This window comes from Pseudophryne corroboree, chromosome 10, assembly GCF_028390025.1.
Source record: "Pseudophryne corroboree isolate aPseCor3 chromosome 10, aPseCor3.hap2, whole genome shotgun sequence".
In the NCBI taxonomy this organism is placed as follows: domain Eukaryota; kingdom Metazoa; phylum Chordata; class Amphibia; order Anura; family Myobatrachidae; genus Pseudophryne; species Pseudophryne corroboree.
In genome coordinates this window covers 105,898,020-105,916,669 of record NC_086453.1, presented here as the reverse complement: position 1 = coordinate 105,916,669, position 18,650 = coordinate 105,898,020, and the positions used below count along the sequence as shown (strand labels likewise).

Sequence of the window (18,650 nt, the reverse complement as noted above, 5' to 3'; positions counted from 1 at the left end):
TTCCATTCGGCAGATTTCACGCAAGAACTTTTCAGTGGGATCTGCTGGAAAAATGGTCCGGATCGCATCTTCAGATGCATCAGCGGATAACCCTGTCTCCAAGGACAAGGGTGTCTCTTCTGTGGTGGCTGCAGAGTGCTCATCTACTAAAGGGCCACAGATTCGGCATTCAGGACTGGGTCCTGGTGACCACGGATGCCAGCCTGAAAGGCTGGGGAGCAGTCACACAAGGAAAAAATTTCCAGGGAGTGTGATCAAGTCTGGAGACTTCTCTCCACATAAATATACTGGAGCTAAGAGCAATTTACAATGCTCTAAGCTTAGCAAGACCTCTGCTTCAAGGTCAGCCGGTATTGATCCAGTGGGACAACATCACGGCAGTCGCCCACGTAAACAGACAGGGCGGCACAAGAAGCAGGAGGGCAATGGCAGAAACTGCAAGGATTCTTCGCTGGGCGGAAAATCATGTGATAGCACTGTCAGCAGTGTTCATTCCGGGAGTGGACAACTGGGAAGCAGACTTCCTCAGCACGACCTCCACCCGGGAGAGTGGGGACTTCATCGGGAAGTCTTCCACATGATTGTGAACCGTTGGGAAAGACCAAAGGTGGACATGATGGCGTCCCGCCTGAACAAAAAACTGGACAGGTATTGCGCCAGGTCAAGAGACCCTCAGGCAATAGCTGTGGACGTTCTGGTAACACCGTGGGTGTACCAGTCGGTGTATGTGTTCCCTCCTCTGCTTCTCATACCTAAGGTATTGAGAATTATAAGACGTAGAGGAGTAAGAACTATACTCGTGGCTCCGGATTGGCCAAGAAGGACTTGGTACCCGGAACTTCAAGAGATGCTCACAGAGGACTCATGGCCTCTGCCGCTAAGAAGGGACTTGCTTCAGCAAGTACCATGTCTGTTCCAAGACTTACCGCGGCTGCGTTTGACGGCATGGCGGTTGAACGCCGGATCCTAAGGGAAAAAGGCATTCCGGAAGAGGTCATTCCTACCCTGGTCAAAGCCAGGAAGGAGGTGACCGCACAACATTATCACCACATGTGGCGAAAATATGTTGCGTGGTGTGAGGCCAGGAAGGCCCCACGAAGAAATTTCAACTCGGTCGATTCCTGCATTTCCTGCAAACAGGAGTGTCTATGGGCCTCAAATTGGGGTCCATTAAGGTTCAAATTTCGGCCCTGTCGATTTTCTTCCAGAAAGAATTGGCTTCAGTTCCTGAAGTCCAGAAGTTTGTCAAGGGAGTACTGCATATACAACCCCCTTTTGTGCCTCCAGTGGCACTGTGGGATCTCAACGTAGTTCTGGGATTCCTCAAATCACATTGGTTTAAACCGCTCAAATCTGTGGATTTGAAATATCTCACATGGAAAGTGACCATGATGTTGGCCCTGGCCTCGGCCAGGCGAGTGTCAGAATTGGCGGCTTTGTCTCACAAAAGCCCATATCTGATTGTCCATTCGGACAGGGCAGAGCTGCGGACTCGTCCCCAGTTTCTCCCTAAGGTGGTGTCAACGTTTCACCTGAACCAGCTTATTGTGGTACCTGCGGCTACTAGGGACTTGGAGGACTCCAAGTTGCTAGATGTTGTCAGGGCCCTGAAAATATAGGTTTCCAGGACGGCTGGAGTCAGGAAAACTGACTTGCTGTTATCCTGTATGCACCCAACAAACTGGGTGCTCTTGCTTCTAAGCAGACGATTGCTAGTTGGATGTGTAGTACAATTCAGCTTGCACATTCTGTGGCAGGCCTGCCACAGCCAAAATATGTAAATGCCCATTCCACAAGGAAGGTGGGCTCATCTTGGGCGGCTGCCCGAGGGGTCTCGGCTTTACAACTTTGCCGAGCTGCTACTTGGTCAGGGGCACACCCTGGCTGAGGAGGACCTGGAGTTCTCTCACTCGGTGCTGCAGAGTCATCCGCACTCTCCCGCCCGTTTGGAAGCTTTGGTATAATCCCCATGGTCCTGACGGAGTCCCCAGCATCCACTTAGGACGTCAGAGAAAACAAGAATTTACTTACCGATAATTCTATTTCTCGTAGTCCGTAGTGGATGCTGGGCGCCCATCCCAAGTGTGGATTGTCTGCAATACTTGTACATAGTTATTGTTACAAAAATCGGGTTATTATTGTTGTGAGCCATCTTTTCAGAGGCTCCGCTGTTATCATGCTGTTAACTGGGTTCAGATCACAGGTTGTACAGTGTGATTGGTGTGGCTGGTATGAGTCTTACCCGGGATTCAAAATCCTTCCTTATTGTGTACGCTCGTCCGGGCACAGTATCCTAACTGAGGCTTGGAGGAGGGTCATAGGGGGAGGAGCCAGTGCACACCACCTGATCCTAAAGCTTTTACTTTTGTGCCCTGTCTCCTGCGGAGCCGCTATTCCCCATGGTCCTGACGGAGTCCCCAGCATCCACTACGGACTACGAGAAATAGAATTATCGGTAAGTAAATTCTTATTTTTTTTACAGCACTTTTATTTAGAGAGTAGGGGGAAGAACTGTATAAAGAGGGAGACCTGCTGTATATACTGCAACTGCACACAGGGCACAAGAAATGTCACCATTCATAACCAGGCCAGCTAGCAGAGCAGATCAACAGTTATACAAGGACAAATCCTATAAGATCTGTCCCTGTGTAATGAACCATTATTTTGTACACAGCAGCACAGTCATTATCTGCATATTAACAAGAGAGAATGAGCTGCAAAAATACAGATCATGAAGGATGATGAGCTCTGGATGGAGTGGGCGTGATCGCGCGTGACGTCACTGTGTGGGCGGAAGCGTCGACATCTTGTGCAGCTCTGCCAGCAATCCATCTTCTTCCTCTTGTTCTGCATCCGGAGGTGAAAGGGCGTAGGCTCCGGGGCGTTTTTTGCTGCCTGCTGGCCGTATAGCGGAGACACCAGAAGGGAGGCCCCGGCCGAGTCGGGCTGAAGTACAGGCCGCCAACATAACTGTCAGGAAGCAGGGGAGGGACTGACAGCCAGCTCGCCGCCTCACACACACAACGACCAGCAGCTGTGAGGTTCCAGACTCCAAGGTAACAGGATAGGAGCAGGGCAGTGCTCTGCCAATCATTGTGGGCTGCCCTATAGCTGATGCATGAGACCTGCTTTATTCTAATGCTCCACTCATCTATCCTATTAGTGCCCCCACAGTGGGGATCCAGGCTAAGCCCAGCTGCACCTGCATTGCCTTATCAGTGGCAATGTCAGCCCATTGTGCATGTCCCTATCCACACAAGGAGTGCCCCCACACCCTACTCCTCCTCCCTGCATACACCTACGCCTGCTGCTGCAATGGTGCTTATGACAGTCGCCAGCATCCATGCTGCCTGCAGTAAGGCATGTCACATACAGAAATACAGGCACACATTTCTGTGCATGTACTACTGTAGCTGTGTGATCCTGCAGACAGGGAGGCGGTGTGATCTGTCAGAGCTCCTGTCCCACCCAACATGTGCACAGCTGCCAACATTGGATATATAGCATTCCTAAGCCTAAGGGCACTTTGCTGAGCTCCAGTGCATCAATAATTATCATTTATTTATATGCTGTAGCGCTAGCATGTTCAGTTGTGTTTTACAATTGGGAACAGCTTAATTAAACAAGACTGGGTATTGGCAGGTAGATCCAAGGGCCCGGCTTGCCAGCTTACAATCTATAGAGCGCACATGCAGCACAGTATGTGACATAAACCATGAAAAGGATCTGATCAGAGCTTAGTCATGTTACTCCAGAATCTAATGCATTGTGCAGAATAAGAGCCCGCAAGAATACTGTACTTGCTGTGTGTTTGACACTGACAGCAAAGTAGAATACCTGGCCAGGTAGTTCCCCATGTGAATTAGGTATGATTGGCAAATCCGGATGCATTGTCTTGTTCGTAGCTCTGTACGTACATTTATGTAGTTTTGACAGACTTTTTTTGTTGGGTACTGTAGATTTTGTCATGCAATGCTCAGCAGAAACGATTGCAGGAAATGCGGCTAGAGCTGCACGTTGAACAGAACATTGTTTTTAGGCTATGGCTTGAATTGCATAATGTGGGTTTCACAGCTAATAGTGAGGAACATTTGAAATGTGTAGGGTACAATAATGGAAATTGCTGGATTTGACCTAATGCACATGTGTTGGTGTACTTAAGGTTTTTGTCCCGTTGTAGACATGTTTCTTTTTTTCTTTTCCTATCTGTATAGAACGGTTTATATTTGATTTTGGAGTTGGAGAATGGTAAAATGTACCCCTCTGGACCAAGCTATCTGCTTGGATTTAATTGGCCTTAACTAGTTTTATGGTCTTTGTTAAGGTGTGGGGAATCTAGTCTGCATTTATTTATAGCCAGGAGCAAACCAGAGCATTTTGTTAAATGGGATGTGGAATATATAGGACCGATTCAGTTGCTAACTGCACCTCCTGATGGGCATCTGTAACAATGGGCGTCTAATCTGAGCTATTGAATTGTTGGTCCAATCAGACGACCATTTCCAGTTATACCCCTTTCACATCACCGATGCCGGATCCCACCTGGGAATTGGAAATGGGTCCTTCCCGGGTGGGATCCGGCATTGGAGCCTCAGCACTGGCTTCCCGACCCGACAATATGCCATGCCGGTTGCCATAGCGGCGGAGGCAGCGTTGGGAGATAAGCTCATCTCCGTGCCGCCTCTCCCTATGTAGTAAACAGGTCCCGCATCGCATCAACCCGGGAACCCGTTTACACTGCCACTGACCCAGTATTCAACCCGCGAATAACCTTTCTTTTAACCCGGGTTGAATTACCGGGTCAGGTGACCCGGGAATTCTCCAAGACCCCTTTCACATCGCACAGTGACCCGTGTCAACCCGGCAATATGCCAGGTCGATACCGGGTTATTTTTACGATGTGAAAGGGGTATTATGGTGCCAGTCAGCTCTGGGTTTAGTTGCGCAAAGCAGCTAAACCCATCTAAAGAGCCTGAATGGGCGTCTTAAGTCCGGCTTTGAGGTTCCCTAACTATGGACTTTTCAGGGGGTGCGAGAAAAAAAGTATCTGCTGCGGCTGAAGGGCCCCATACACTACAACAATATGTCTGAGGCTGAAGTCGGATGCGATTTCCCTTGAACTCCCCTGGGACCTTCCCGGGAGTGATTCCATACGATTTCGCATGAGATATATCGTATGGCATACAGTTGTACCATAAGATATATCTGATGGGCTGGGAGTGTCCTTGAGAATGCCGGTGAAACTTCTGCGATACATCGCATGCACAAAAGAACACCATTTCTCTATCGTCCTAAGTGGATGCTGGGGTTCCTGAAAGGACCATGGGGAATAGCGGCTCCGCAGGAGACAGGGCACAAAAAAGTAAAGCTTTACTAGGTCAGGTGGTGTGCACTGGCTCCTCCCCCTATGACCCTCCTCCAGACTCCAGTTAGATTTTGTGCCCGAACGAGAAGGGTGCAATCTAGGTGGCTCTCCTAAAGAGCTGCTTAGAGAAAGTTTAGTTTAGGTTTTTTTTTCTTTACAGTGAGTCCTGCTGGCAACAGGATCACTGCAACGTGGGACTTAGGGGGAAAGTAGTAAACTCACCTGCATGCAGAGTGGATTTGCTGCTTGGCTACTGGACACCATTAGCTCCAGAGGGATCGAACACAGGCCCAGCCGTGGAGTCCGGTCCCGGAGCCGCGCCGCCGACCCCCTTGCAGATGCTGAAGCGTGAAGAGGTCCGGAAACCGGCGGCTGAAGACTCCTCAGTCTTCATAAGGTAGCGCACAGCACTGCAGCTGTGCGCCATTTTCCTCTCAGCACACTTCACTGGGCAGTCACTGAGGGTGCAGAGCGCTGGGGGGGGGCGCTCTGAGAGGCAAATATAAACCTTATACAAGGCTAAAAATACCTCACATATAGCCCATAGGGGCTATATGGAGATATTTAACCCCTGCCTGACTGGAAAAATAGCGGGAGAAGAACCCGCCGAAAAAGGGGCGGGGCCTATCTCCTCAGCACACGGCGCCATTTTCTGTCACAGCTCCGCTGGTCAGAACGGCTCCCAGGTCTCTCCCCTGCACTGCACTACAGAAACAGGGTAAAACAGAGAGGGGGGGCACATTAATGGCTATATATATATATATTAAAGCAGCTATAAGGGAGCACTTAATATAAGGATATCCCTTGTATATATAGCGCTTTGTGGTGTGTGCTGGCAGACTCTCCCTCTGTCTCCCCAAAAGGGCTAGTGGGTCCTGTCTTCATTAGAGCATTCCCTGTGAGTTTGCGGTGTGTGTCGGTACGTGGTGTCGACATGTATGAGGACGATATTGGTGTGGAGGCGGAGCAATTGCCAAATATGCAGATGTCACCCCCCAGGGGGTCGACACCAGAATGGATGCCTTTATTTGTGGAATTACGTGATGGTTTATCTTCCCTTAAACAGTCAGTTGAGGACATGAGGCGGCCGGACAATCAATTAATGCCTGTCCAGGCGCCTCAAACACCGTCAGGGGCTGTAAAACGCCCTTTGCCTCAGTCGGTCGACACAGACCCAGACACGGGCACTGATTCCAGTGACGACGGTAGAAATTCAAACGTATTTTCCAGTAGGGCCACACGTTATATGATTTTGGCAATGAAGGAGACGTTACATTTAGCTGATACTACAGATACCGTAAAACAGGGTATTATGTATGGTGTGAAAAAACTACAAACAGTTTTTCCTGAATCAGAAGAATTAAATGACGTGTGTGATGAAGCGTGGGTTGCTCCTGATAAAAAGTTGATAATTTCAAAAAAGTTATTGGCATTATACCCTTTCCCGCCAGAGGTTAGGGCGCGCTGGGAAACACCCCCTAAGGTGGACAAGGCGCTCACACGCTTATCCAAACAAGTGGCGTTACCCTCTCCTGAGACGGCCGCACTTAAGGATCCATCAGATAGAAAGATGGAAGTTATTCAAAAGAATATATACACACATGCAGGTGTTATACTACGACCAGCTATAGCAACTGCCTGGATGTGCAGTGCTGGAGTAGTTTGGTCAGAATCCCTGATTGAAAATATTGATACCCTAGATAGGGACAATGTTTTACTGTCGTTAGAACAAATAAAGGATGCATTTATCTATATGCGTGATGCACAGAGGGATATTTGCACACTGGCATCTCGGGTGAGTGCTATGTCCATTTCAGCCAGAAGAGCCTTATGGACACGACAGTGGACAGGCGATGCGGATTCAAAACGTCACATGGAGGTTTTGCCGTATAAAGGGGAGGAGTTATTTGGAGTTGGTCTATCAGACTTGGTGGCCACGGCTACTGCCGGGAAATCCACTTTTTTACCTCAAGTCACTCCCCAACAGAGAAAGGCACCGACCTTTCAACCGCAGCCTTTTCGCTCCTACAAAAATAAGAGAGCAAAGGGCTTGTCGTACCTGCCACGAGGCAGAGGAAGAGGGAAGAGACACCAACAGGCAGCTCCTTCCCAGGAACAGAAGCCCTCCCCGGCTCCTGCAAAAACCTCAGCATGACGCTGGGGCCTCTCAAGCGGACTCGGGGACAGTGGGGGGCCGTCTCAAAAATTACAGCGCGCAGTGGGCTCACTCGCAGGTAGACCCCTGGATCCTGCAGATAATATCTCAGGGGTACAGGTTGGAATTAGAGACGGATCCTCCTCATCGTTTCCTGAAGTCTGCCTTACCAACCGTCTCTTCCGAAAGGGAGAGGGTGTTGGAAGCCATTCACAAGCTGTACGCTCAGCAGGTGATAGTCAAAGTACCCCTATTACAACAAGGAAAGGGGTATTATTCCACTCTATTTGTGGTACCGAAGCCGGATGGCTCGGTAAGGCCTATTCTAAATCTGAAGTCCTTGAACCTCTACATAAAAAAGTTCAAGTTCAAGATGGAGTCACTCAGAGCAGTGATAGCGAACCTGGAAGAAGGGGACTTTATGGTATCCTTGGACATCAAGGATGCGTATCTACACGTTCCGATTTACCCCGCACACCAGGGGTACCTCAGGTTCATTGTTCAAAACTGTCACTATCAGTTTCAGACGCTGCCGTTCGGATTGTCCACGGCGCCTCGGGTCTTTACCAAGGTAATGGCCGAGATGATGATTCTTCTTCGAAGAAAAGGCGTATTAGTTATCCCATACTTGGACGATCTCCTAATAAGGGCAAGGTCCAGAGAACAGCTGGAGACAGCTTTAGCACTATCTCAAGAGGTGCTAAGACAACACGGGTGGATTCTGAATATTCCAAAATCCCATTTAATCCCGACAACTCGTCTGCTGTTCCTAGGAATGATTCTGGACACGGTTCAGAAAAAGGTTTTCCTTCCAGAGGAAAAAGCCAAGGAGTTATCCGATCTGGTCAGGAACCTCCTAAAACCAGGAAAAGTGTCAGTACATCAATGCACAAGAGTCCTGGGAAAAATGGTGGCTTCTTACGAAGCAATTCCATTCGGCAGATTCCATGCAAGAATATTCCAAAGGGATCTGTTGGACAAATGGTCAGGGTCGCATCTGCAGATGCACCTGCGAATAACCCTGTCACCAAAGACAAGGGTGTCACTTCTGTGGTGGTTGCAGAAGGCTCACCTATTAGAAGGCCGCAGATTCGGCATTCAGGATTGGATCCTGGTGACCACGGACGCCAGCCTGAGAGGCTGGGGAGCAGTCACACAAGGAAGAAACTTCCAGGGAGTGTGGTCGAGCCTGGAAAAGTCTCTTCACATAAACATTCTGGAACTAAGAGCAATCTACAATGCTCTAAGCCAGGCGGAACTTCTCCTGCAAGGAAAGCCGGTGTTGATTCAGTCGGACAACATCACGGCGGTCGCCCATGTAAACAGGCAGGGCGGCACAAGAAGCAGGAGTGCAATGGCAGAAGCTGCCAAGATTCTTCGCTGGGCGGAGAATCACGTGATAGCACTGTCAGCAGTGTTCATCCCGGGCGTGGACAACTGGGAAGCAGACTTCCTCAGCAGACACGATCTTCATCCGGGAGAGTGGGGTCTACATCCAGAAGTCTTCAACATGTTAATAGACCGTTGGGAAAGACCAATTGTAGACATGATGGCGTCTCGCCTCAACAAGAAACTGGACAAATATTGCGCCAGGTCAAGAGATCCACAGGCAATAGCTGTGGACGCACTGGTAACTCCTTGGGTGTACCAGTCAGTGTATGTGTTTCCTCCTCTGCCGCTCATACCAAAGGTATTGAAGATCATACGGCAAAGAAGAGTAAGAACAATACTAGTGGTTCCGGATTGGCCGAGAAGGACTTGGTATCCGGAACTTCAAGAGATGCTCACGGACGAACCGTGGCCTCTACCTCTGAGAAGGGACCTGCTACAGCAGGGTCCCTGTCTTTTTCAAGACTTACCGCGGCTGCGTTTGACGGCATGGCGGTTGAACGCCAGATCCTAAAAGGGAAAGGCATTCCAGAAGAAGTCATTCCTACCTTGATTAAGGCACGGAAGGAAGTCACCGTGAAACATTATCACCGCATTTGGCGAAAATATGTAGCGTGGTGCGAGGATCGGAGGGTTCCGACGGAGGAATTCCAACTGGGTCGTTTCCTACATTTCCTGCAATCAGGATTATCTATGGGTCTCAAATTGGGATCCATTAAGGTTCAAATTTCGGCCCTGTCAATATTCTTCCAAAAAGAATTGGCCTCTGTCCCTGAGGTCCAGACTTTTGTCAAGGGAGTACTGCATATACAGCCTCCTGTGGTGCCTCCGGTGGCACCGTGGGATCTAAATGTAGTTTTAGATTTCCTCAAATCCCATTGGTTTGAACCATTGAAAAAGGTGGATTTGAAATATCTCACATTGAAAGTGACTATGTTACTAGCCCTGGCCTCTGCCAGGAGAGTATCTGAATTGGCGGCTTTATCTTATAAAAGTCCTTATCTAATCTTCCATTCGGATAGGGCAGAACTGCGGACTCGTCCGCATTTTCTCCCTAAAGTGGTATCAGCATTTCATCTGAACCAACCTATTGTGGTGCCTGCGGCCACTAGCGACTTGGAGGACTCCAAGTTGTTGGACGTTGTCAGAGCCTTAAAAATATACATTGCAAGGACGGCTGGAGTCAGAAAATCTGACTCGCTGTTTATATTGTATGCACCCAACAAGTTGGGCGCACCTGCTTCTAAGCAGTCGATTGCTCGTTGGATTTGTAACACAATTCAACTTGCACATTCTGTGGCAGGCCTGCCACAGCCTAAAACTGTAAAAGCCCACTCCACAAGGAAGGTGGGCTCATCTTGGGCGGCTGCCCGAGGGGTCTCGGCATTACAACTCTGCCGAGCAGCTACGTGGTCGGGGGAGAACACGTTTGTAAAATTTTACAAATTTGATACCCTGGCAAAGGAGGACCTGGAGTTCTCTCATTCGGTGCTGCAGAGTCATCCGCACTCTCCCGCCCGTTTGGGAGCTTTGGTATAATCCCCATGGTCCTTTCAGGAACCCCAGCATCCACTTAGGACGATAGAGAAAATAAGAATTTACTTACCGATAATTCTATTTCTCGGAGTCCGTAGTGGATGCTGGGCGCCCATCCCAAGTGCGGATTATCTGCAATACTTGTACATAGTTATTGTTAACTAATTCGGGTTATTGTTAAGGAGCCATCTTTAAGAGGCCCTTTCTGTTGTCATACTGTTAACTGGGTTTAGATCACAAGTTGTACGGTGTGATTGGTGTGGCTGGTATGAGTCTTACCCGGGATTCAAAATGCCTCCCTTATTGTGTATGCTCGTCCGGGCACAGTACCTAACTGGAGTCTGGAGGAGGGTCATAGGGGGAGGAGCCAGTGCACACCACCTGACCTAGTAAAGCTTTACTTTTTTGTGCCCTGTCTCCTGCGGAGCCGCTATTCCCCATGGTCCTTTCAGGAACCCCAGCATCCACTACGGACTCCGAGAAATAGAATTATCGGTAAGTAAATTCTTATTTTTCCATCTGAATCCATGCAATGCCGATAAATCAGTTGTGCAGCACTAGCGATCTAAAGGGTCTGATCCGACAGTCACGGGACCACGCATCGCATCGAAAAGACATACGATTTGATACTTTTCATACGATATAACGGGCCAAAAGGTCGGAATCGCATGAAATCGTGCACAATCGTTGTAGTGTATGGGTCCTTAATGGGCATCTGTTGAAGCAACAACAATTGAATAGCTCCGATAGATGCCTATTGCTAAAGATGCCCAGCACAATGGAATTCCCTCCTATGTGTTTAGGCCTTTCAATTTGGAGCGTACTAGGGGGGAAGATTCTGAGTCTTAGTGCTGCGACCACTTTAGCATCTTTTTGCAGCAGTTGCATGTTCAACTTTATGCTAATGCTAGTGTGCAAGTGTGTGTCTGACTGTGTAAGGGCTGGAATGACTGCTTTGTGCATCTGCAGTCACAATCATCGGAACTTGCACCAGCCACATGCCAGCTGCAGAACCTCCATTATAGTATGGCCTCCACTAGTATATGTGATTAAGTACAGTATATGAGCTTATAATGCACCCATCATACAGGATATCTTTGTGCTTCTGTTTAGCCAACTCCCAGTGCCCGCACAGGAACTCTCAATGCATTCCAGAGTCCGTGCGGCTGAAAAGGTCCTGTGACTTTGTACACAGTGAGATGCATGGGCTGTGCCACTTTTTACCTATTTAGGTGCAGTTGCATACATCCGCATTGCCTGCGGCTCACAATAAGCCTCTGGATTTCTTGGGTTTTGTCCTGTACCCTCAACCTGAATAATTCTCACCATGCAGATGCAGACTTACTGTACTGCAATAAGAAAAATCCCTCAGGTGTTTATACATAACTAAATGTGGTCACACGGCATCTGATTATACACTAATTTATTCTTTAGCAGCGATACATTGGAAAGTCAGGCTAATGTATCTTGGCATCTTTTAGAGATTTATATATAAAATAAGCAAGGTTGATTGAGGACTACAAAAGTCTGATTTCTGTGGGTGCTGCACTATTGGTCTCTTGTTAGTAATGTTCTGCTACAGTGTTTGGTAACGTCCAGTCTTCTCCCAAGCTCAGTGCGTCATTGTTTGCTTATCATTGATTCCCTATTTCAGTCTATATCTGTTAATGTTCCATTTTCTGTAACGCAAGGGTAATATATCTTATGCTGTCAACCTTATCGCTGTATATTTGCATTTATTAACATGAGTAGATGCTGCCACATTGATTTTTAGAGGTATATATTCTTTTATGGACAAAATTAAAATGAATCAATTTACTGTCCAAATTACATCAATTTTTTAAAAATGTATTTTACATATATTTTGTGCAAAGGGTTTTAGGTGTTTAAACCTCAGCAGGTAGTAAAATTTGTAGCGATATCACATTGGGTACACCCTATACAATGCATCATATGTTGGCGCAATGTATCGCTACATTCTTCATGTAACAATAGCTATTGTCCATGGAATTGTCCCATTGGACGTACAGAACATCCCATGAGATGATGTGACCACCCAGATCGTCAAATGATGAATCAGGTGGGTTTGAGAGTACCCACTATATGATGTTGCGGAATGCAGCCTCTACCAATATATAGCGTATAGTTTGTGCCCAGGTTAAGGCATGCTTGGTCGGTACATGACATAGCAAGATTAGAAATTGGAAATAAGGGCATGTAGTGTTGTGTGCTATTTCCTCTCCATGATATACACACAGAGTATGTGGTTCATTACACAGCCACTACAAAGGGTTACACGATAAAGTACCATATTTAGAGATGGACGCTGCTGCGTCCTGCAGCGCAGTTTACCTATATCGGCAAACTGTGCACGCGCTGCGCAGCCTCAAACATTGCGGCCGCATACCTGAAGGATGTGGCCGCAATGTGATTGACAGTGGCGGGGCGTTTGCAAGGCTGCGACGCAGAGTTGGAGATGTGACTGCACAAATAGGGTCGTTTTCGGGGGCAACTGCGTGATGTCACACGCACCTGTTTCAATTAAAAAAACTGGCCCTGGACCCCCTGGCTGCTCTCCCAGTGTTCAACCTAGGTTTGATGTGCCGATGCACTGTGAGGCGGTGCCACACATGCTGGGCGACCTTGCCCTGTGCTGGGCGGCCCCCAGCATGTGAAGAGATGGGCGCAGATCTCGCTGTGTGTGAAGTGATCTGTGTCCATCTCTGCATAAGGTCCAACATGTTAATTGAACCTTTTATTTAGCAGTCTGCGAGCCACCAGTTCTTGCTAAGCGTAGGCTTATTATTTGTTACTATATCCCACACACGGGTGTAGTATGAGTGGCCGGGGGCCAGCATACTGGTGCCGGTATCCCGGTCACCGGCATACAGACAGCTGGGCGAGCACTAATGAGCCCCTTGCGGGCTCACCACGCTGTGGGCACGGCGGTACGCTACGTGCACCACGCTATTTATTCTCCAGGGGTGTCGTGGACCTCCAAGAGGGAGAACATGTGTCGGCATGCCAGCGGATGGGATCCCGGCGCCGGTATGCTGGTCGCCGGGATCCCGGCTGGCGGCATACTGAAGTCTACCCCCACACACAGCACACCTTTCCCAGTGCTTTACTGGAATATTGTGTTGCCTTATGAAACCGATTTTTGTTTTCTGAAAAAAAAAAAAAAAAGTTTTCTTTTTGTTGGCTAACATTTCTCTGTTTTACTTTCACTCTTGCATTCTTTGTGTCACAAATCCCTTTGTGTTGCCTTCCTGTTTGCTACTTCCCAACCCTGGTACATGTACTGTATGTGAAGTTGCTGATCAGAGTGGCCAGCTTTTATGGAGGTATGGGTCTGATTCCTGTCCCGATGCAAAAAAAAAAAAAAAAAAGATCATGCAGAGTACCGATGTTCTGTATTATGCGCATGTGCAGTACGGGTCCTGCATCATCAGACACAGTACAGCTGCAGGCGCCAAGTTATTGACAGTCGCCTCCGTTTTGTGGGAGTGCCAAAGCCACGGTCTCAGTCTTCCGATGGAGATTTCCCGCTGTGGCAGCCGGGCCTACCTGACCTCATTGGTTACTCAACAAGGCCGATGGTGACCCAGAGTGATCCGATGCGGTTTCCTTGGACGCAGCAGAGGATCACACATGCATGCAGGAGGCGGCTACTTTTACCAGATGCCTCCTGCAGCATTCGCTGCCGCTTCCAAGCAGCAGTGATGCCCACTCTGTCCACATCTGACTCAGGCCTGTTGTGTCTCAGTGATTTGAATTGCCAGTGTGAGGATTAATGATTCATCATACAATAGAATGTTGCTCAGGAGAACAGGTGAACTTGCAAACAAGTCTGTCCTGCGGATTGATCCTGTAGGTGGTTGTTGTTGTTTCCTAGCAACTGCACATGGTCTGTAGCCAGGCATATGTAACTACGGGCAGTCATACACATTTGCTGTGTCACACTTACTGCTGTAAGTGAGTGGCAAAGGGGCATTGGTACATAATCCATGGGTGTACTGTTGGAATTGCGGGCTAGTTTGACTTGTGCGTACAAAGAGATCAGTCTGAATCCACACAGGTCTCTTGCACTGGGAATAGGCTGGTGCAAGTCTGTCCTGATAACTAAGTGGTTGGTTAGTATAGCCGCATATATGTGCACGTTTTATTTTCACGCCAGCAGCCACTATATAGCGCCCAGTGGAGAAATTCAGTTGTTGCTCTGTTTGGGCGCAAACAGCTGTCAGCATTTCAGCACGCAGCCCCTCGTGCTGGCGACGCTGAAAGGCGCAAAAAGTGACCCGTTTGGTCACCCAAATGGCACTTTTCGCGTTGCGCCCAGCACTTTGGTCAGGTTTAGCCGTTTTACATGGCTAAACCCAGGCTGTCTAGCGTGATCAGTGCTGAAAAAAGACACAATTGTCAAACAATTGAGTCACCCCCATAAAGTGGAGGGGCACAGGGCCTAATTAAGATCTGTTCACTCGCTAGCGTTTTTCGCTGTGCAGCGATCAGGTAATTACTGCGCATACGTATGCACTGCAATGCTCAAGCGCGCCGTTTGGTTACGAAGCGGATCATTGTTGTGCACTGGGTCTAGCGAAGAAACCATTCGCACAGCCGTTCGCAAGGAGATTGACAGGAAGAGGGCGTTTGTGGGTGTCAACTGACCGTTTTCTGGGAGCGGTTGGAAAAACGCAGGTGTGTCGAGGCGTTTGCAGGGCGGGTGTCTGATGTCAATTCCGGGCTCGAATAGGCTGAAGTGATCGCAGCGTCTGAGTAAGGTCAGAGCTACTCAGAAACTGCACAAACTGTTTTTGTACAGGGCGGATGCACACGCGTTCGCACACTTGTAAAGCTAAAATACACTCCACTGTGGGCGGCGTCTATCTGTTTGCAGAGCTGCAAAAAATAGCTAGCGAGCGAACAGATCTGAATTAGGCCCATAAAGTACTAACCAATCAGCTTCTGTCATTTTACAGTCTGCGTTTGAAAAGTGGCAGGAGCTGATTGGTTGTTACTTTAGCTCTCTCCACGCTTTGATAAATCTCCCCATATAATGGTTTTTGTACATCCACATTTTCCATGCAGCTCTCTTGTCTCAAACCCTGAGCAAGTGTACAGCACATTATAGTAAAACTGTACTCTGCCATGTGCTGTCACGCATACCACACTGATGTTCTCACGTTATCAGAAGCAGAGCCGGCCCTAACCAATTTGATGCCCTAGGCAAGATTTTGGCTGGTGCCCTCTAGCACCGCCGCTAGTTCTGCAGGAAATGGCTGGCATGAGTCAGCTGGCAGCTCTGCTAACGTCGGGCGCCTTTTGTTTATGAAAATGCATCTTATTTGCATAACTATGTGGCTAGGACGCACAAGCAGCTTCTGCTGATTAAAATGATATGCAGCATGCCTATATTCTGTGTGCGACTGCGGCTTTATCTGCATATGAAATGCTACATTACAGTGATTTCCAGGAATACACTGAAACAGCATTTCGTATGCAGATACAGCCGCAGTCACACACAGAATATAGGCATGCCGCATATCATTTTAATCAGCAGAAGCTGCTGGTGCCCCTAAGCATACCAAATGCTCTAGGCATTTGCCTAGTTTGCCTATGCCTAAGGCCGGCTCTGGTCAGAAGGGTGGCAGTGTAACGTGGTACCCAGCATGTCACATGTTACTAATGCCATCTGCAGTATCTGGCTTCAACTTTACTATTTTAAACCTAATGCTTTCCCATCACATTCACAGTTGTAACGCCGACACTGTTACAGCTGCGGGTGGCATTAGTAACTTGTCGTCATGCTGGATTTGACATTGTGCTGATCCCCTTACGAGTGCCAGTTTTGTGAACGGTGATCACGCATACTTAACCCCACATACAGTCTGTGAGAGAGGTGAGGTGCAGGGGAACACACCATACTGATCCAATAAGGTCATCAGAAACCTATGTGTAAAAGTGAGTGCACCATTGATAACAATATATAAAAAAATATGTAATTTTACTAATGCTGGCCATACATCAGGACGACCAGCATTAGATGCGAGTATTGTCCATTTTTCAGTGTTTGGGAGCAAATGGTATATTATAATTTGCTTTCATCCATTACCAGATTTTAATTCCAACCAGCCAGAACTGACAGATAATCTGCCAGATAATTGTATAGTGTATGCCCAGCTTTACAGTTACACAGCTGTGTGTGTTTACATGAGGGATATATAGCAAACCTTCTAAAGTGGACAAATGGAGAAGTTGCCTACAGCAACTAGTTGACTTCAAGGTAGCATTTATAAAGTACCTTTTCTAAAATGATAGCTAGAAGCTGATTGATTACAATGGGTAACTTCTACACCTGTGTGCTACAGAACTTTTGATCCCTCTCCCCCTCCTATTGTAGGAAATCATCTGATTTGATCTTGTGTAGCTGACCCCAAAGAGAACCAGGCTTTTACAGTCATACTCTGTCTCCTGCCTTTCATACAGTCTAGTGCAGGCCTCGCCAACCCGTGGCTCTGCAGCTGATGGAAAACTACCCATCCCAGCATGCCCTGCCATAGCATTTCATAATAGCATAACTGTGGCAAAGTGTGCTGGGATTTTTAGTTTCACAACAGGTGGAGAGCCACAAGTTGGTCAGTCCTGATCTAGTGCTTAAAAATCATTAAGTCCTACCTTTCATTTCATATCAGATATTCACATGTCACAGAGTACAAGTCCGGTGAGGATTGTTTCCTATATTTTCCCTTCAAATAGGGTCACAGGCTGCATTGTCAGACAGGGTGCCTGATTTTACACCGTGTAAACCAAAATGCGCATGATCATAGTCTGATCTAAATGTGAAATTGCGCATGCTGGTGAGAAACCTCACAATTGGTCAGTGCATTTTTTGGCTCTGGGCCAATCAGTGTAAATAAAGAACGGATTGTTACTAATTAAACTAGCTCTCAGGTTATACCACATTTACACTAAAGTCCCTGGTCTGACCCAGGGTTTGGAACACTAGACAGACCCCTTTCTGCTGCCCCGCCGATCCTGGTAATTCCCGGATCGGCGCTGTTCACATTGTCGGCGTTTGGAGAGTACATTGTCTCCTTGAACCAGGCTAGCGGCTCTCCCTATGCTGTAATTGGGTTACCAATTTCCACTGCAGCTCACCTGGGTCCCTTTCATGGAATACCCTGCTCTGTTCCCAAGAAGGATTCCCGGGTGACTGGACACAGGTGGAGCTGTTTCCAAAACTCCCAGGTTCCTGCGCGCTCACATTGCAATAACCCGGGATTTTCAAGTCCGTGGAAAGGGGGTATTAGTTGTATGTGTGCCCCTCATTATAGTTGTCAGCCTTACTGGCCTGCTAGTTATGGCCTACGTTATATAGCTTGTCATTGCGTTATCTAATCTAAGCACTCTGAACTTTGTCTTGTCCACCAAGGACATATTGGGGATAAAGGTTCAGCTGCTTCTTGCAAGAATTCGGCATGCTCCTGTTCTACTGTACACTATGTAGATTAAAGGGAAAATATTTAGATCACTAGTTTACTTTTATTGTTTCAAAATAAATGTATCTTTATTTTATTTTTTTCTAATATACATGAATCCCATCATTTAAAGTAGAGGGAATGAACCCACCCCCCCCCCCAAAATAAATAAATAACTTCAATCCTGTATTTATATTTCTCTGATGTCCTAGTGGATGCTGGGAACTCCGTAAGGACCATGGGGAATAGCGGCTCCGCAGGAGACTGGGCACAAAAAGTAAAAGCTTTAGACTAGCTGGTGTGCACTGGCTCCTCCCTCTATGACCCTCCCCCAAGCCTCAGTTAGATTTTTGTGCCCGAACGAGAAGGGTGCAAGCTAGGTGGCTCTCCTGAGCTGCTTAGAAGTAAAAGTTTAAATAGGTTTTTTATTTTCAGTGAGTCCTGCTGGCAACAGGCTCACTGCATCGTGGGACTAAGGGGAGAAGAAGCGAACTCACCTGACTGCAGAGTGGATTGGGCTTCTTGGCTACTGGACATTAGCTCCAGAGGGACGATCACAGGTTCAGCCTGGATGGGTCCCGGAGCCGCGCCGCCGGCCCCCTTACAGAGCCAGAAGAGCGAAGAGGTCCGGAGAAAGCGGCGGCAGAAGACGTTCCTGTCTTCAAATAAGGTAGCGCACAGCACTGCAGCTGTGCGCCATTGCTCTCAGCACACTTCACACTCCGGT

At 47.9% G+C, this 18,650-nt stretch overlaps 1 protein-coding gene across 7 annotated transcripts in view; it reads left to right on the top strand.

The window, feature by feature from the left end:
- Positions 1–2,831: 2,831 nt before the first annotated feature.
- The window catches only part of EPN1 (epsin 1), a 237,911-nt gene continuing 222,092 nt past the window's right edge, over positions 2,832–18,650 (top strand). For 3 of the 7 annotated variants that reach the window (XM_063942706.1, XM_063942703.1, XM_063942705.1), the window contains exon 1: positions 2,834–3,056. The gene's annotated coding sequence lies outside the window, so the exon portion shown is untranslated. Of the gene's footprint in view, positions 3,057–18,650 lie in introns of all 7 variants that reach the window. The other 4 variants (XM_063942704.1, XM_063942701.1, XM_063942702.1 and 1 more) reach the window with 3 other exon arrangements.